This window comes from Lytechinus variegatus, chromosome 19 (assembly GCF_018143015.1).
Source record: "Lytechinus variegatus isolate NC3 chromosome 19, Lvar_3.0, whole genome shotgun sequence".
Lineage (NCBI taxonomy): Eukaryota > Metazoa > Echinodermata > Echinoidea > Temnopleuroida > Toxopneustidae > Lytechinus > Lytechinus variegatus.
The window spans coordinates 12,564,843-12,583,170 of NC_054758.1; positions in this window are offsets into that span (position 1 = coordinate 12,564,843).

Sequence of the window (18,328 nt, forward strand, 5' to 3'; positions counted from 1 at the left end):
AATATCTGACTTTACTTCTTGGAACTTAAAAAAATGTATGTAAACTGTGGATTGATCGAAAATCGCATCGTTTAGTGTGCACCGGGCTTAAGATGAGTTGTATTCATTTCCTTCTTTCTACTTTTTATAGAAAAAAAACAAACAAAAAATTTGTCAAGTGATGGCGCTCGAAATACTCAAATAAACAGATGGAAAATCATTTAACGATAATTACACTTTTCTAATTGGAATGCGGGTTAAAACTCCAATAAAGGCTTAATTGACGCTATCGTTCTTTATATAGCCATGATTAAGGCAGGCTTAAATGCGCTTTTTAAAGTTGTAATTGCTGTCTGTTGGCAATCAGTCTCGTCAGGGTATCGCCGGGATGGTATTAAGATGAAAATACCTGCAGGTAATAAGGAGGGGAATGGGGAAAGGGAATGGCAACATGATGCAGTGAAAAAAGACACATTTCTATTTGAGCTAAATCTATTTCGAATAGAGAGTATAATTCCTAGGCCCAATAGTATTTAGGCGAATCGGTAATCATTTATTACACACACATTTATTCATGTATATTACTTTGGCAGTAAAATAGATATATCCCATTAAAAAAAAATGATCTCGCAAAATAGGAGAGTAGTTAGATGGTATGTTCGTAAGGGATGGAGAGAGAGTGAATGTGTGTGTGTGTAAAGGGAGAGAAGGGGGTGGGGGTACAGAGTGAGTGTACGATAGGCGCTGGTGGCCATCTTGTTATTTTCGAGTTTGTAGATGCATGGCAAGGGGAACTTCACCTTCACGAATTGTTTGTCAACTTGTTAAACAAATACTGGTGAAGACTTGAGAGAAATCCATCAAAAATAAAAACAAATATTAGATTTTTTTTAATTGTTACGTCACAAACGAGCAGCTCCCTCATATAAAAATTATGTCATATTAGATGAATATGTTTAAACTTTGAATGGTTCATGATGACTAAAATATATTTTTCTTTCATGAGCGGTTGTCAAATGATCTGGGGCCTGTTGCAGAAAGAGTTGCGTTTAAACGCAAGTCACGAGTACGGGTGCTTCATTGGCTGAAAATCAAGTTACGCAAGATTTTTTGAGTTGCGTTTGATCGCAACTCTGTCTGCAACGGGCCCCAGTTTATATACCGAAGGTACGATAAAAACAATTTGCTTTAAAACGACATCTTTTTGTAATGTTTGTAAGTCACAAAAAAGTGAAAAGCATTCGCATCTGAAGTTAGAATTTAAAAACACGAAACTTCTAATAACTTTAAATTTCGGTGTATTTTCCTCCGACGTTAATTATTTTTTATTTTTTTGCAAAAAGCCATTTTGACATGGTAACATCTCCTTTAAGATGAGGAAGATTCAAGGGAGCGAGGGGGGGCACAGTGTGTTTATCGGGTAAGGGCTAGGGGTCGTGGATTCGGACGTAGGTGTTTGCAATTACAATAAGTATTATAATATGGAGGGAATTTGCGTGCGCACGTATTACGAGGGAAACTATAAAAGAAAGTGAGATGGGCAGGGTGTGCGGTCGATTGTGTGAGTTTGTGTCTATGGGAAAGAAGGGCTTCGGATAAAAATAATAATAGTAATAATTAACATTTGTATAGCGCTTATCACAAAACATATCTCTAAGCGCTTATATAGGACACAATAGAAAGCAGCAAAAAGCTAAAGTAATTGTATAGTTCACAGTAGACTGTAGACATTTGAGGGGCTTCTCATGCGAAGGGAAAGGCTGTTTAACAAATAAGATGGTCTTTGAACATGGATTTGAATTTCTCTGATGAATCTGCTTGTTTTACACTTTGTGGTAGGTTGTTCCAGAGATGAGGGGATGCGGAATAAAAAGACCGCAAACCATAATGCTGCATGGGTATTGGTGACAGGAAGTATTAAACGTGATTTGTATCTTGGATGTTGGAGTATGCGATTATGTGTGTAGACTCGGAAGTCTACATAAAGAATGAGAGAGAGAGGGAGAGAGAGAGAGAGAGAGAAAGGTGAGTGATAGAACATCAAATATTGTAGAGAGGAAAGGGGTCATGTGGGAAATTAAAAGAGTGGCAATGGGGTTCATGTATTATAAAGGAAAAGGATTAATCAGCGAAGGGAAGGGTTTTAAGAACACAGAAGAAGGCAGTGTAAGCAGGATATATCTCGAGGCGTTCAGACACATTATCGATTGTTCATCCGTGTTTGAAGAGTGGTTCCAAAAGGGGTTTGGACCATCTTGGACCATTCTGAGAAAAAAACAAGTTTTTTTCTCACTTATTGCAATATTATTATGAGAAACTAAATTGTCATGATACCCTACCTTGAGAACATAAAATTGGGTATTAAAAAAATCTTCCCGTCTTCATATTTTTAAAAAATATTATACCCCAAATAAGTATATGTGTGGACCTAACCACTTTTTTCCAACCAAACTGAAATGGACCTGACCCCTTTAAAAATATTCCTTGCCATTTTAGTTCACCTTTTTAATTGTTATTTCACCTTTTCTTTGATGATATCAAAGAAAGGGTGAAATAACAATTAAAAAGGTGAACTAAAATGGCAAGGAAAAATCTTTACATTGAGACAAAATAAAATCAAATTTGATGAAAAATGCACCTAAACCCTTTTGCAAGTGAGTTTTTCATTTGATACGGCGAGAGACTCTTTTCCCTTTCTCGGGATAAAAATTACCGAATAAAAAATAAAGATCACATACACCCTAGGGTAGACGGTGAAGTACGAAACATGTTTATTGCCAAGAGACTCGTCAGCGGAGAGAGAGCAAGACGATTCATAACCTGGATAAATTGTACATAATCACCATCACTGTCCTGCGTTGGATCTCTTCATTTAATCGGTGGATCACGTCCGAAGAGGTAATTCATTTAATCTTCTAATTAGACTACTGGGGACATGTATGTTTGTCGATACGTTGCATACACAAATGTTATCTTACATTGTACATAATTTATTTGCTTCGTATTTTAACATGCGACTCGTGTTGCTAGACTGAATAGAACCAGTATTAATACTTACTCAAACTGGGGTTGAATACTTACTAGCCTGCTTCTAATAAAAAAAAATAATACCCATGATAGTCATTTCTGTTCCAAAAACTGTTTTCCCAGTGGGCCCTGCTATCGTTATTACCCTGGCTCGAGCTGGGCTGCTTAGACGTTCAACATGTTCGAGCATTTGATGAATTTTCTCCCTACCGGCTACCCACTCACCTCACATGGAATGGGTGCAGCACAATGTGGGTGAATCTATTTATTTCTCCGCAAAACAGCACACATGAGAAGCATTTTAGTATCGAAATACGGGATTATTTTAAAAAAAATATTATGACAAAAAATTTGCAATTATAGCAGTCAAAAGATATTTAAATCCTTCAATCTGACTGGTTGAATGTAAAGTAGTTATATAAATTGTGCATTTGTTACAAGAACAAGTACATGGAGTCTCTTTTTTCTCCATAGCAAGTGTTTATCATGTTTATGAAACATGTAGACTTGTTATATTTAAGGTAACACGGTGAAGGAATACGATTATGTGCTGAATAGATAACATCCGTACACGTCCTCTATAATTGGATTTCATGAAGACAAATTGCCATAGGACTTCAGGTGATGTGAGGTAATTAATTCTGAGAGCGAAGGATGGTCCTAAATTGAGTTCACGACATGTTTCCATTTGAAGTAGGTAGGCCTACTACGCTATTGACATGACGCCAATCCAGATGGTCGAGTTGAGCAACAATTTTTCCGGGAAAGTCTTACAAATATATTTAAACTGTGATCATTTCAACACTGTGTCGTATTGGTATAAAATAGTTCCATCGGGCCAGACAATTCAACATGATAGGATCTATTTAAAACCCAGTAACACTGAAAACAATTCGATTTTTTCACCTGGAAGCACAGTGATTGTTTATTTCATTTTGTTACGATATTAAACAAATATCAAACAAATAAACATAATTTGGTTAGATTATTTTTCCTCTTTTATTTACAAGAGTTAGAGCAGAAAATGATAAATTATCTTATCTTGAAGAGTCAGTTCTGGTTAATCCCCAAAAATGTATAATTCTGTATTAAATAAAAAAAAAAAGATTTAGCTGGCAACGTTTCCTTGGATTAAAGTTCACATTGCTGGTCATGACGAAAGTGATGTTGAAAGGCGATGGATAATTACAGTCACTATAGTGAATTCAAATTCCTGTGAAAGACAAAGTTGATGATGATAAATAGTCGAATTCAGCAATACACTAGTTGAAGAATGTTCTCGAGAACAGATTGATGATCTTGATGAGAACTGAAAATTTCTCTCACAAAAATAGTTGCAAACAGTTCATTGATGGTGTGCAAATAATTCCACAGAAGTTAATGCCGTATTCCACATAAACGTGAACTATGCGCTGACAAGAAGACTGGCATGAAACTTTGAGTTCTGATCTGATTGAAGAAACTGTCAGTTGTTATATTTAAATACCACTATACTGGAAGCTCATATTATTGTCTTTACAAAGAACACTCTGCTTCATGCTTACGCACTAAAAATGTTGTTAAAGATTTTATACAACGCTGTTTACTATATGAACCTTAAAGTATTTGTTTAACCGTTTAAACAATCATGTTTAATTTATTGAAGATTAGATATTGAAAATTAAACTTTGTTGCTTAAGATTTAAAAACTTGTTTAAACTGTTCAAACAATGACTGTAAGGTTTATATAGTAAACAGCGTTGTATATTTTTTTTTTGCTGTGTAAATAGTCCAATTCTACACGTTTAAGAAGACTCTTGATTGACTTCATTAAAATTAGCAATGTTAAAAATATAGCTAGTCATATTTTCCCCAACCAGAAAATTTATATTGTCTGCCAAGATCATTGTACATTACAAAAACACCAGACATCGCTCAGCGTCATTAAATATGCGTACCTAACAAAGCTTAGCAGAAACATTTTGGAATATTCCTTAAACATAGGCAATAAATATCCTGAGAAAAAAAATAACTAGATGAATTAATGTATCTTACAATTCCTATATATTTATACAGTATAAAAATATCCGTTATTATAAAGACATAATATCATGGAGCTAACACTGAATAATCCAACACTTAGGTAAATACAATACATTTCGATAGTCCACATCTGAGCCATTAAAAAGTACCCGTTTTCCCATAAGGTCTGAATAAAAAAATGTGAGCGGGCTACAAGTTTATTACTAATAAATATTTTACGAATTCAATATTTTCTGAACAAAATTGAAATACGTTATTAGTTGTGTACCTAGAAATGGGCAACTCAGCATGTATCCCAAACAACGTTCAAATCGTAGAATGGGGGGTCGGGTGTCCGGACACTATATATTTTTGAAGCCTTCTTTTTTGTCTTTGGATTGCACTAAAAATATGATTTCAATAGTTGCAATCGTCTTCTATTTTGTTCTCTGTAATAATTCCTAATATTTCATACCAAAAAATTATGAAACTTTGCTTGCATTTTTTCCAAATGACTTTCTAAAATTGATCGTCCGGACACACAACCTGTCCGGACACACAACAACTGGGTATACTTTCAGGAAATGCAGACAAATCAACAACAATCATGGTAATGTCGACAACCCTACATAATTCTGAGCAAAATGTTTTACTGCGTACATTGCAGACGTGATAGGAAACAAATGTTAAAAGTAACTTTCTTCTTTGTGGAACATTATGCTCTGCGTGATTCTTTAACAATTGGAATATACATCCTTCTATTATTTCATGTTTAATTGCGATGTTCAATTTCTCAATTTAACCACCTTTTCTGACGATTCAACTTTGACTAATCACAAACATGACAAATGTAGATACAGTAATTGCAAACTCAAACAGCAAAAAAAATCGTGAGAAGATTATGTTTTTGTTTAATGCAATTTTGCTAAGCTATATAATAAGTTTCTACTTTAGAAGGGATCGACAAAGTAATTAGTAGTTTTAAGTAAGTAAACAAATCAACTTCAAAATAGACCAGAAAACGCTTACACCAATAATCATCTCTATCGTAAACTGTTGAGCAGGATTATCTTTAATAGCATACCATGGTGTTGTTAAATCGAATTTGAGTATAATTTATATATATAATAAAGTTACATCATGGTACTAATTTGTACGCTGCTGTTTTATCATGTTTATATTGTTTGTTTCATTTGATTTAGAAAACTTTTATTCAACAAGAAAACCATACGGGTAGTAGATAGGTATTCAGATCAAGTAGAAAAATAAGGATCAACTCGGCTCCTTTACATGTATCTTGTAAAAAGGTACCAAAAAGTACACTTAGAGGTTCTCGTAAACTACAACGTAGGCACATACATTCAATAAATGCCCTTTTTAGTGTAGCATCGGGTTGTACTTTTTTCAAATCATGTTCATGTGATGACTTGAAAGTAGGCTTACTGTTTTTTTCAATCATTAACCATATAAACTTTTCAACTATGTTCTATATCATTGAAAATGTACAAGGAAAACAAATAATCGCAGCCTCCCACTACCCTGTTCAAAATCATTTGGATGTGTGTGAAATGCCGTTTCATCTCTCTACATTGAATTCCATAATTCGTCTGCCAAGTGGCTCCTACAGAATGAATTTTCCCCCAAGGTTTTTGAAAAAGCTTGACTATATCTAATAAAACAAACGTTGGTTTGTCATTATTATGCCCCCAGGATGAATTATGATGAGATCTAATCGCTACATGGAAAAGTCAGACGTTCAGCCTGCATCAAACATCTACGTTTCCAACAATGTTGCATCATTTATCTTTATTAACGCATCAGTCTTAGAGAAGCGGGTCTTCACGCACGAATGTCAAGAATATAGGTGCCACAATGGCTCATTCACATCAACCACTTTTCATTAACGTATTTCACATACTTTCATTTAATTTTCCTTCATTTCTCATATTAACAATCATTTGGCGTACGTATAAACATGTAAAATCAGAAATGCAAGTTAATCATTTCAATCTACAACCATGACAAAGAGATACATGAGATATGCGACTTGTAAAGGCTTCTGTCAGGTACATGTATACCAAGCCGTTGCCTTCCAAACAAAGTTAAGATTTTACAGGAAGACGCTGTAACTCTGAAGCTAGCAATTACTTAAGATAAGGTGGGGTCTCGGATCAGAAATTGTACATAGCCAACATTTAGCATATGCATAAATAACAATGTAATTCTGATTATAATGACAATAATACTAACAACAGCAACAAGAATAATAGTAATAAAGTCATGTTTTATCCAGGGTAGCCACTCCAGTTCCGAAAATTGTTCTCCCAGCGGGCCCTGCTTACAATGGTTATGTTATTACGTAACGCAAGGTATTATTGGTCGATATCAGGTCTTGATTCTAAGAACCGCCCTTTGACATAGAAAAAAAATCGAAATTTAAATGATTTCAGTGAAAAAATAAAGGGCGATTAACGAATTTTTAGCACCAAAACCAAACGAGAATCACGAACGCTTATCACAATCACGAATTCAAAGTCTACTCCGAAGGTGAATTCCAGTTAAGTTTTACTCAAATGACTCAACAAATTTTCCGTGTGAAAGGTCCGATGATTCTAAAACGAATTGCAATCACCTTTACGATGATGATTTAAGATTCACGTGTGAAAGACCCTACGGAGGGATGTGATCGGACAGCGTGATCCGAAAACTTTATCGAAACCATCCCTTTTAATCACTGAGAGTTTGCCTGTTTACAGCTCACTTCAACGAAGCCCAATTTGACAGAAAATTAGGACATGATCAAAATTGGAATGCCGACATTCGAATCGCATCACTCCACAATGTACTTGGTGAGTTTGTAAAGCGACAATCTGAAGAGAAAACTTCTCTTGGATATTGAAGAATATATCCAAATTAAGTGATGCATTAAGGACTATTTTCATTATTTTAGAATGATTTAATTTAATTGGAGGGGATCATGTAATACCTGTCCAATGGATGGACGGGTACATTACATCTATTTCTCTGTCGCTAACAGACGCTAAGGAGTAGTTTTCAGGCATCAAACAAAAGATTGGCATCAAGACAATCTTTCATGCAACATGTGGAATGCTCGGCCGAACTAGATATGTAGTTGTGTGTTACCTGCATGCGTAAAAAACCCTTGTAGGAATGAATAAGTTCTACTTGTGTAGTGTAACGGGTAAATAGTACAGACCCGATGACAGACCCTTGTGGTACCTCAAACTTAGTAGAGTGGGAATGGATAGTGGACCATCAATGATCACTTGCTGATACCGCCCGAGTCAGATTCTAACAACTAGACTGTAGTTCCGGAGACATCAAACATGCATTTTCAGCCAAAATCAACAGTGTCTTTGGCTTATTAAAAGAGGAAAGCCTACGCTATTAATAAGCCAGCGAGTGATGTAAGCCAGTTAATGTAAACATTGTAAAAATTAATACGACACAGAGGGCAAATTAAAGCTGTTAACATAGTTCCAACCTTGAATTTAGCCTGCTGTAATAAAGTACACATTAATTGTAGCTTACTAACTCATTAGCAACACACTCAATTAAGCGCAATTAGTGCATGGAATATACATTAACCATATAATCAGACAACACATTTACAACCTACTTTTTGGGGTAAATTTGGGCCATTACATCAGATTTCATGCCAGCAAGTGCATAAATAATGATATTTCATTGGCTATATTTGAATGCACAGCTGTATGCATGCTCTAGTAAAACGGCTTAGCTTATTATTTTCCACCGTGACAAGAATCGCACGACCCATGTATCTTCTACAAGATATGTTCGTGATTCTTGGCACGTATGCTGTAGCCATTAGCCTCCATGCGTAAGATCCACTCGCATGTTCTATTAACTCATAACGATCCATGTCTCCTATTAGTCACATGAACACGATGAGCGATGGGTTGGCACGAGCAATGCGAAGCGCACGTGATTACACGACATATCATACATGACACCGATTAGATTATCTCATCATTTTGTCTTGTCGATCTAAGGCAGGTGGTGGGACTCAAACTCATCATCAAGTTTTACAATTTTGAAGCAACTACCAGGTAGGAAATAGTTACATGTACTTTCTTCAAGCGCATTACATTTTGACCAGAGAGGGCACCCCAATAGAGTTGCGGGGATGGTAGAGTCTGACCGTCCATTTAGATTAAAAAAAACCCAAAATTAATAGAAATAAGAGGGGATGTGGAACAAGGGAAATGGAGAAGAAGAAGCCTAAACAAAACAGTTATAGATTTTTCCCCTGTCATTCTATTGCTATGCCCCCCCCCGCCAGCCCTCCCTTTGCTATGGAAATAGTCTCGCGCCACATCTGTCATAGGATGAGAAAGAATCGCTAAGAATTGAATACGAAAAAAAACGTGATTCAAAATTAATGAGTTCACATCTAACGAAGATCAGGGCCCGGTAACACAAAAGTTAATGATCAATCGCCGAAATACAAAATAACAATTCTGATTGGTTCCTAGCCAGTCTACTGAGAAAAAAAAGTCGAATGCAAAGATGGCATTGATAGGACCATTTTATTTAGCAATGAATCCCTAACCTTTTTTGTTACGGGGGCCCAGATAGTGACAACACGGTGCTGGCAGACGGTTGAACAAGAAAGCGGAACCAAAATCCAGCCAGTGACATATTACCCCTCCCCCCGAAAAAATAAAAATAAAATAAAAATAAATAAATAAAAATAGATAATAATAATAAAAGGGGAAGAACATGGTCTATATTGAATCAATATCCCTCAAGATGGTCATGAGTGAAGGAAGCGACCGAATGTAAAATAACCCCTGTTATGGACAAAATATATGTATATTTTTTCACCGCTTTTTAAGCTTATATTATTTTGTGAGTATTTCTTTTTCATTCATTTAATATAATATTTATTTATCTATTTATTTCATAACATCACATTCATTTATCATTATTATGTTTTTGTGTGTGTGTGGGGGGGGGGGTACAAACCCAGCCCATGTGTGTCAGTGAACACAAAGATGTTGACTCGCCATCATTCGTTACCTCCATATTAAAAAGAAATGTTTATGCAGATCTTTTCATGTGTTACAAGCTTCTTTTTCTCGAAATAATTTCTTCAGAACACGCCAACTACAACTATCATATATCCAACAAAGACTTTTCAAAGCTTCTTCTTTTGTGCATTTCAAAAAGCAGATACCGTTTCGGAACCGAACCCATTTTCTGAATAAGCTTCCTGATCCAGCTTAACCAGCTTCAAGTAATTGGGAGATAAGAGTTTCAGAAAAGCCTCGAGAGCTTATATATTTATAAGGCCATTCGATCATGTCGATGGCTTCTTATTCCACGTTGCCAATAACGAGGCTGGCTTTACAAAGATAGGTGCTTGAGTCACTTTATTTATTATGCTTCATAGAGTTTGGAATGAATAGGAACATTCGTTAGTGAAAAGGGGCCGTATTCTGAACATTGTCTTTTCTCCATTTTTTACCTTTTCTCAGAGATATGACAAAATCGGTATTCTGGTGGATGTCATAACTTTTGTCACAAAAATTGTCATAAATTTCGTCTCTTCTCTTTAGCGCGCATCAAAAATACGCGGCTATTACTGCGTGTAATCCTTTTATACAAGCAAAAGATATAACAAAAGTTATGACAGGGGGCCGGGGTAGCAGTAATATATTTTGTCATATCTTTTAGTACCAAATATCCCGATACCCTGCCGACTGAATGTCAAGCATATATAATGATATCATTTAGATTAGATTGTGGTATTAGTTTCACTCATCATCCATGACAATTTAAGAAATATTTTTTCATGCTACAATTAGTTAGTCCCTACATATTTATTCCTCCTTTTCTCTGTTTTCCTTACTTTTCTACTTCTCCTCTAAACTCCTTCAGAGCTCCCTGTTTCTCTTTGTAATTAAGGGCATCAATATACACGTAGTTGCGCGATGCCAGCAACTGTTTTGGGGATACGCCCTACCTGCCACGGGTCCTTCCTATTGGCTAAAAGGGCTGCCACTGGGAACGATGATTTTGTCGAGTACCCCATCCCTACTTCATTTTCACCCCCATCCTAATCTTCATACATTCAACATGATGAACTTGGGGCACAATTTAAAAAACAGAGCGGATTTACTGAGAACGTTTTATATTAGCATTGTGTGTTTTAACTCGCAAACACACACGCCTTGCCACTTTTAAACGAACACATTCAATGTCACAACTCTGTCTCGTTTCCCAGACAGGTTTCAACAATCTTTTAGTTTGCATCTAGTGTATTTATTCTGTACACAAGCTATTAGAACATGCGTCATTCCTTGTTCCATGCGTCATTCCTTGTTCCATCTAATCAACACTAATGATTAATGGAATCTCTATTGAAAAGCAGTGAGCCCAAATATTTCATTTGCCATGCACTCGTTGTGTTAAGTTTAATCCTTTGTGTAGACGAGGGAGCAACATTAATGTCTATCCAGATTTACCTGCCCGTTTTCTTAATTAAGTTACTCATTCGTTAAGTGAGACATACCTCGATAACCCTTTCTGACGCTTCACCAATCATGCCCATGTTATTTGTTTTGCCATTAAGGAAAACAATACTTTGCGTAAATTAGAGAAACATTTACTTGTCTTGCTGGAAATCAGTTCACATAAAGTGAGACTCACCCTGCTGTTATACCGTGCGTATCACAAAAAAGTTTACAACTAGAAAAAAAATCCTGTACAACTATACATTTGTAATATCCTGGAGATTTATCCACATTTTAACATAGCTACAGATCCATTTAAGCAAATAACGATATCACTGTCGAAAAATATTTCCGCTTGAGTGAGCACCACTTACTTTAGAAAAGTTAGTGAAAAATGATTTGCGCATAACTTTGAAATAGTTATGCATAAGAATAATACACCTTTATAAAGAACACGTAGAATTTAGCTGGTAAATATTGATTTTAAGATATTTTTGACCTGTTTTAACTTGTTTCCTTGCCCAAAACACTTCGATGAGTGCATTGCGCCCCACACATCGAGGCCATCGTAACGATATTTGCTTTACCCTGAGCGGTGATTTACATGAACTGGCTTACAATGTACACTTGAATTTCATTTTGTTAATCATTGTCAAGCTTGTGTAAAGTTTGGAGAAACAAGTATTAAATGAAAAATGAAATGAAAACCCACTTTAAATGATAAAAAGTTTGTGACAAAATGCTTAAGTTATGTCCTCAGATCCAGCTGGCACAAAAAGGGTAGAGGTTGTGCTTACTAAGTGTTGAATTTTCAATTTGGGTGGCAAAATTGTTACAAAATACTTGGAAGTATCCGTTTTATTTCAATTGACTAAAAGTGCAGGGGAAATGTATAAGAAATTGTTTGGACATGTGGGAGGGTAAGTTTGATTTCGCCCTTTTCGTTCGTGAAAACGAACATTTCTGCGCAAACAGATTTCTGCAAGCTTTACAAAAATAGACAGTGCTCACTCATTTGTAACATTCTATCAAACAATTTACTTTCACTGGATAGATGAGACCCAAACCCAAGATTGTATGTGAAAAAAATTACCCACCTGTTGTATATTTTTTTAATTCCCAGGGCCTTTTCAAAGTGTTAACTTTTATTTGATACGCACTGTATTGTGAAATATTTGTTTAACGACAATTCATGATAAGTGGGGAAATGACAGCGGTGATTTTGTTTAGTGCGCATTTTATTTATTCCTTAAATTCATATATTTATTCATTTATTTGCGCATGTGAGTTGCATGACCTTTTTTGCAATTTCAATCTGGTCGTATACCCTGTTGACAGTGATATTTGTTTGAAATAAAAATGATAATAGCAACTAAAACAATAACCTTTTCTTTGAAGTGCAGGATATCTGTATAGAAACAAATACATCTGCTCCCGATGATCACTGTCACTTTCGGAAAAAAAACCTAGACGTGTATTTTAACTTTTGGGCTAAATTGAAACAATCCTACGCATGTTGGTACTTAGGGTTTATTTATAATGCTCATTTTGTTCACCCTTTCGGAACAAAAATGGGTAAAGCATGTAAAGAGTGTCGAGGAAGATCAATCTTAAATATGTCTCCATATCTGAACAGACCCCTGTACAGAATGTGTGCAAGTGTAATATGGGTCTTGTCCATTTCATCCGCTAAAATTGTATGCCAATGTTTGGGTACGTGTTCTGAGCCTAGTATCTATGTCATTTTTGTTATATTTTTTCAACGAAAACCAAATACGGGTATTATATTAAACACCCTCGCACCTTCTTTTTAGTATTGGCTTTCAGAGGTCTTTTGTTTTCGTATTTTTTCTCCTACCCCATTTGGTTTGTTTCTGTGGGGTGGGGCGAAAGAAAATACGAAAACGAAAGAAAATGAATACCGAAGAGAAGGTACGAGCCTAGAATACCAGTATTTAATCTTCGTTAAGAAAAAAAAGTTAGAACCCCCCTTCCTTAATGTTCCTGTATCAAAGCAACCCCCACTTCTACTCTCATGACTGTAAGAATGATATACCCAGGTGGGTGTTTCATAAAGCTGTTCGTAAGTTAAAAGCGATTTAAGAACAACTGGTGATCCTTTCTTGTGGCAAACGATATTCACCATTATTGTTCGTTGGTGATTATTTGGCGAGTAAGAAAGGTTCACCAGTCGTTCTTAAAGTCGATCTTTACTTACGAGCAGCTTTATGAAACGGCCCCAAGGAGTTCATGTGTCATACTTTTACTTTCAATGCTAAAAACTTGAGATCAGAGTTCCACTTTCCCTTGTTCAATGATGGAAATAAAAGGCTGGGTGGAACTCATTAATTCAGTCGCGATGGCTGATCCATTAAGCCGATCGATGGGTCTATTACAATAATGCTTCAGGGCAATCACATTTATCTGTTAGTGTCAATCTGCACCCTGATATGACTCTAAGATACATCTACCAATTTCTATCTTAGAATTAACATATACATGTAGGAAATGAAGTCGACGTAGGTAGGTGAAATAAAAAAAAATAACTACCGCAACAGAACAATGACTAGAATAATTAGATGAAACTAAACATAAATGCAAGGAAGCAATGACGCAAAGCAGCATAACATTGAAAAAAAAATAGCAATAATAAGTGAAAATTTGATGAAGATACGAACCATCATAGATTTTAATTTCAAGTATTTTTGTAGATGATGATTGAAAGTTTTCCTATTAACTCATATTGTAGTAAAATACATAAATATATATACGAGTGTGAGAGGTTTGGTTGGTGGGTGTTTTTTTTTAGTCAATGAGTCTAGTCTTCAAACGGTGGACTCATGAATAAAAAAAATGTACTTAACCATGGCAACAGGCGTCAATTTTGCGCACTGTGGAAAAAGCGCGCATCAGCATTGGACATTTATCATGTTTATATATACATATATATATATATATATGCGGTAAATAAACGTAATTTATACAGGAAATATGCATAAACCATGGGTTCAACAGTTGGTTTTAATAATCACTGTTGTGAATTCGGGCCTTAAAGGTCTACTTTTCTTTTTCGGTGTAACTATGGATTTTCTTGACATTGTAAGCATTATGTTCTTTTCATTTTTGAAAAAAAAAACTTTGATAATGCTACCATCCCCAATTTCTATTAGAAATACCTTACCTCCATCCATCTTGTTAGCCTGAATATCTTGGTTCATTGCCAGAAATGACCTGCATTCCCGACAAATAGTTAAATGCCGAGGGAGAGTCCACCTGTGCTCGGTGTAGATTATTACTGCCCTCGATGACAATACTAACCCCATTCTCCCTCACTGTTCGTTGGCTGTATTTTAATCCAATATAAAGTAATAAGCAATTCGTCTCCTGGTTTCATGTTGCTAATTATTGTAAGTATAGCCGGGGACGATATATCCCATTTCATGTGCGTCTATAATGTTGTTAATCAGACTCCATTATCTTAAACATCTGCATGGAATCCGACACCAAAGATGCATTTTTTGGATGAAGCCTTTTTCTATATATATGTGTATATCGAGAGGCGCGGACTGCTCGATTTGTAACACGCATTGACGTTGTCAAGGTAAAGAGATTCCCTCTTTCAGGGGAATGATAGGCCATAGAATGGATTAGAGTATCCTTTTGAAGGTAGAAACTGTGCAATGCAACAGTCCTTTCTTCCATCATGTCAATTAAATGTGTTCTTTCGCCGGGCATAGTCCACATTGAACATTGAGGAAATATAAGCCACATCACACAGAAAAAATGGTGTCTAAAATCTCTATGCAAAGCTGTTTACTACATGAACTTTACAGTGGTTGCTTTGATTTTATTTGAATTCCAGATTGCAATAACCAATATGTATACATATACATACAATGATGTTATTTTCATAAAATACTGAAATGTTGGTTAAACGAAATTGCATCAAAATGAATGAGGATTTTCTGCGTGGAAAAGTTCGTCAGGTCATATTTTAACCAACGTGAGTATGAGAGTGCAATACCCTCATTTTGTGTTGGCAACATGATGAATTAGCGTACTTCGCAATCGTAGACGCTTTCTACAACACAGTAATTCCTTTGAAAATGCAAATCACAATGGATATCCGAGAGGTTTGTGTCGAAGGTTGGCCTGGGACAGCAGGTCATCCGAATATTTAAACCAGACGAAAACTTGCAATACAACGACACTGCGGTTTACAATCACCAATTTGCGACAAAGAATATTACGTCTCTCACTTTCAAAGGGTTCACGTGGTAGCGTTAAAGGTCAAGTCAACCTCAGAAAAATGTTGATTTGAATCAATAGAGAAAAATCAGACAAGCAAAATGCTGAAGATTTCATCAAAATCGGATGTAAAATAAGAAAGTTATGACATTTCAAAGTTTCGCTTATTTTTAACAAAATAGTTATATGAACGAGCCAGTTACATCCAAATGAGAGAGTTGATGATGTCACTCACTATTTTTTTGTTTTTTATTGTTTGAATTATACAATATTTCAATTTTTACGAATTTGACGATTAGGACCTCCTTGCCTGAAGCACAAAATGTTAAAATAATGGAATTCCACGTGTTCAGGGAGGAATGAAACTTCATTTCACATGACAATGACGAGAAAATCTAAATATTTCATATTTCAAACAATAAAAAACAAAAGAAATAGCGAGTGAATGACATCATCGACTCTCTCATTTGGATGTAGCTCGCTCGTTCATATAACTGTTTTTGTGAAATGAAGCGAAATTTTGAAATGTCATAACTTTCTTATTTTACATCCGATTTTGATGAAATTTTCAGTGTTATGCTTGTTGAATTTTTCTCTTTTTATTCAAATCAAGTTTTTGTTGGGGTGGACTTGTCCTTTAGCTTAAAAAAAGGATGTCATTGATCCAGTTGTAGATAATCATGGCATTCGAACACATATTGACCTTAAACAAACATATTACTATTTCATTTAACACTTTTATTTATGGAACTTTGAATTATCTGGTGCTACACAAAGGCATTAATCAGTGAACACAGTGTCAGTGTGTTCACAGAGGACTATGTGAACACATTATTTACAATTTTGAAAGTGTGAAGATATTTTCACCTAGTGGACACCTAGACAAGTTGACTATTTAGAGCTTGTTCACATTGTCGACAAAGTGAACATGTGATTCACACTGATGAAATGGCCGAATTTAACAGTGTGAAGGTGTGTTCACACTGTGTTCCACACTGTGAACACACTGTGACACACCCTGTTTTTTTCTAGTCGGATGTAATGTTTCATTATAGGAAAGATGTATTTTCTACCGTTAATTTTATTGCAGAAAAAACAATGGGAAAATGAGCAGATTAGATAGGAGGTATGGATAAATAATGTAATGTGAGGTTATATATGTAATACAAACCATCCAGGGAAGAAATGCAACTTATAGCAGCACGCAACGATGAGTCTGGTGAAACTGGATGTCAACATGATTTCATCATTATAGGCAATCGAGATGAGCACATTTCCGATTATTGCCTATTTATTCACAGGGGAGTGAATAAAATGGCAATTTTAAAAATGTAATATGCCATCTAATACTAATTTGTTGGAGAAACATAATCTGGTTTGAGAATCCCATTACATGGACACCCGAGGGCGTCGATGCATTCAGTTGCAGTAAATATGCTGTCTGTGTTCATTTAATATCTACATTATTGAGTGCATGCAATTCAGTCCCACACACACACACGAACCCACAGCCTCCCGTACACACACAAAGTATGCCTACACATTTTTATACACACTTTACTACTTGTGATATGATTTTTTAAGTTTTATTGCTTGTGCGTCTTTAGAGATGGTAGATTATATGTCAAAATTATTCAGTTTGTAACTTCTTAGTTATAGAAATGAATTAAACATCGACACAGAGTAAAACGTAAGGGTTAAACTGACCATCCCTGCATGAAATAATGACCAAAAATAGCAAAAAATATATTTATTATGGAATCATACTTATAAATGAAGATAACACAAAGTACTTACTGTACTAGGTTTTGGAAGATTTCACTTGGTTAAAAACATAACCATGATATTACGTATAGGATCTTAACAAGAGTAAATACAAAAAAGAAGGATGAAGGACAATAAGCCTGTACGTAAAAGCAATTGCATGTAAACATCATGGATATATTAACACATGTAACCATGATGATAATAATAGTGACATTTATAAGGCGCTTTATACAACATGTACAAATGTTGATAAGCGCTGCATACCTCGGGTTAGCACGGCTACCCTGATTGGGCTCATCGAGCATTCAAGAAATTCCTTCCTACCGGGTACCCATTTACTACACCTGGGTAGAGTGTGGCAAATGTAGATAAATGCCTGACCAAAGGACAAGAGTGTTGCGGTGGGATTTGAACCCCGGACCATGTGGTTCAAAGTCCAAAGATTCACTGATAATAGGCACTTATATAGCGCCATCTATCTAGAAATATTATATTCCGAGGCGCGTTTGTTATTATTATTACCCCGGCTTTAGCTTGAGCTGCCTCTCAGCGCTCATGCATTCAAGGAATTAATCCTGCCGGGTACCCATTCACCTCACCTGGGTCGAGTGCAGCACAGTGTGGATAAATTTCTTGCTGAAGGAAATTACGTCATGGCTGGGATTCGAACCCACGACCCTCTGTTTCAAAGTCAGAAGATTTATCCACTGGGCCACAACGCTCCATAATGCACAACTGATGCACAACACCTCTACTGAATCGTACCCTGCTATAAGAATAACCATCTCTTGCTAATGCCAAGCTCT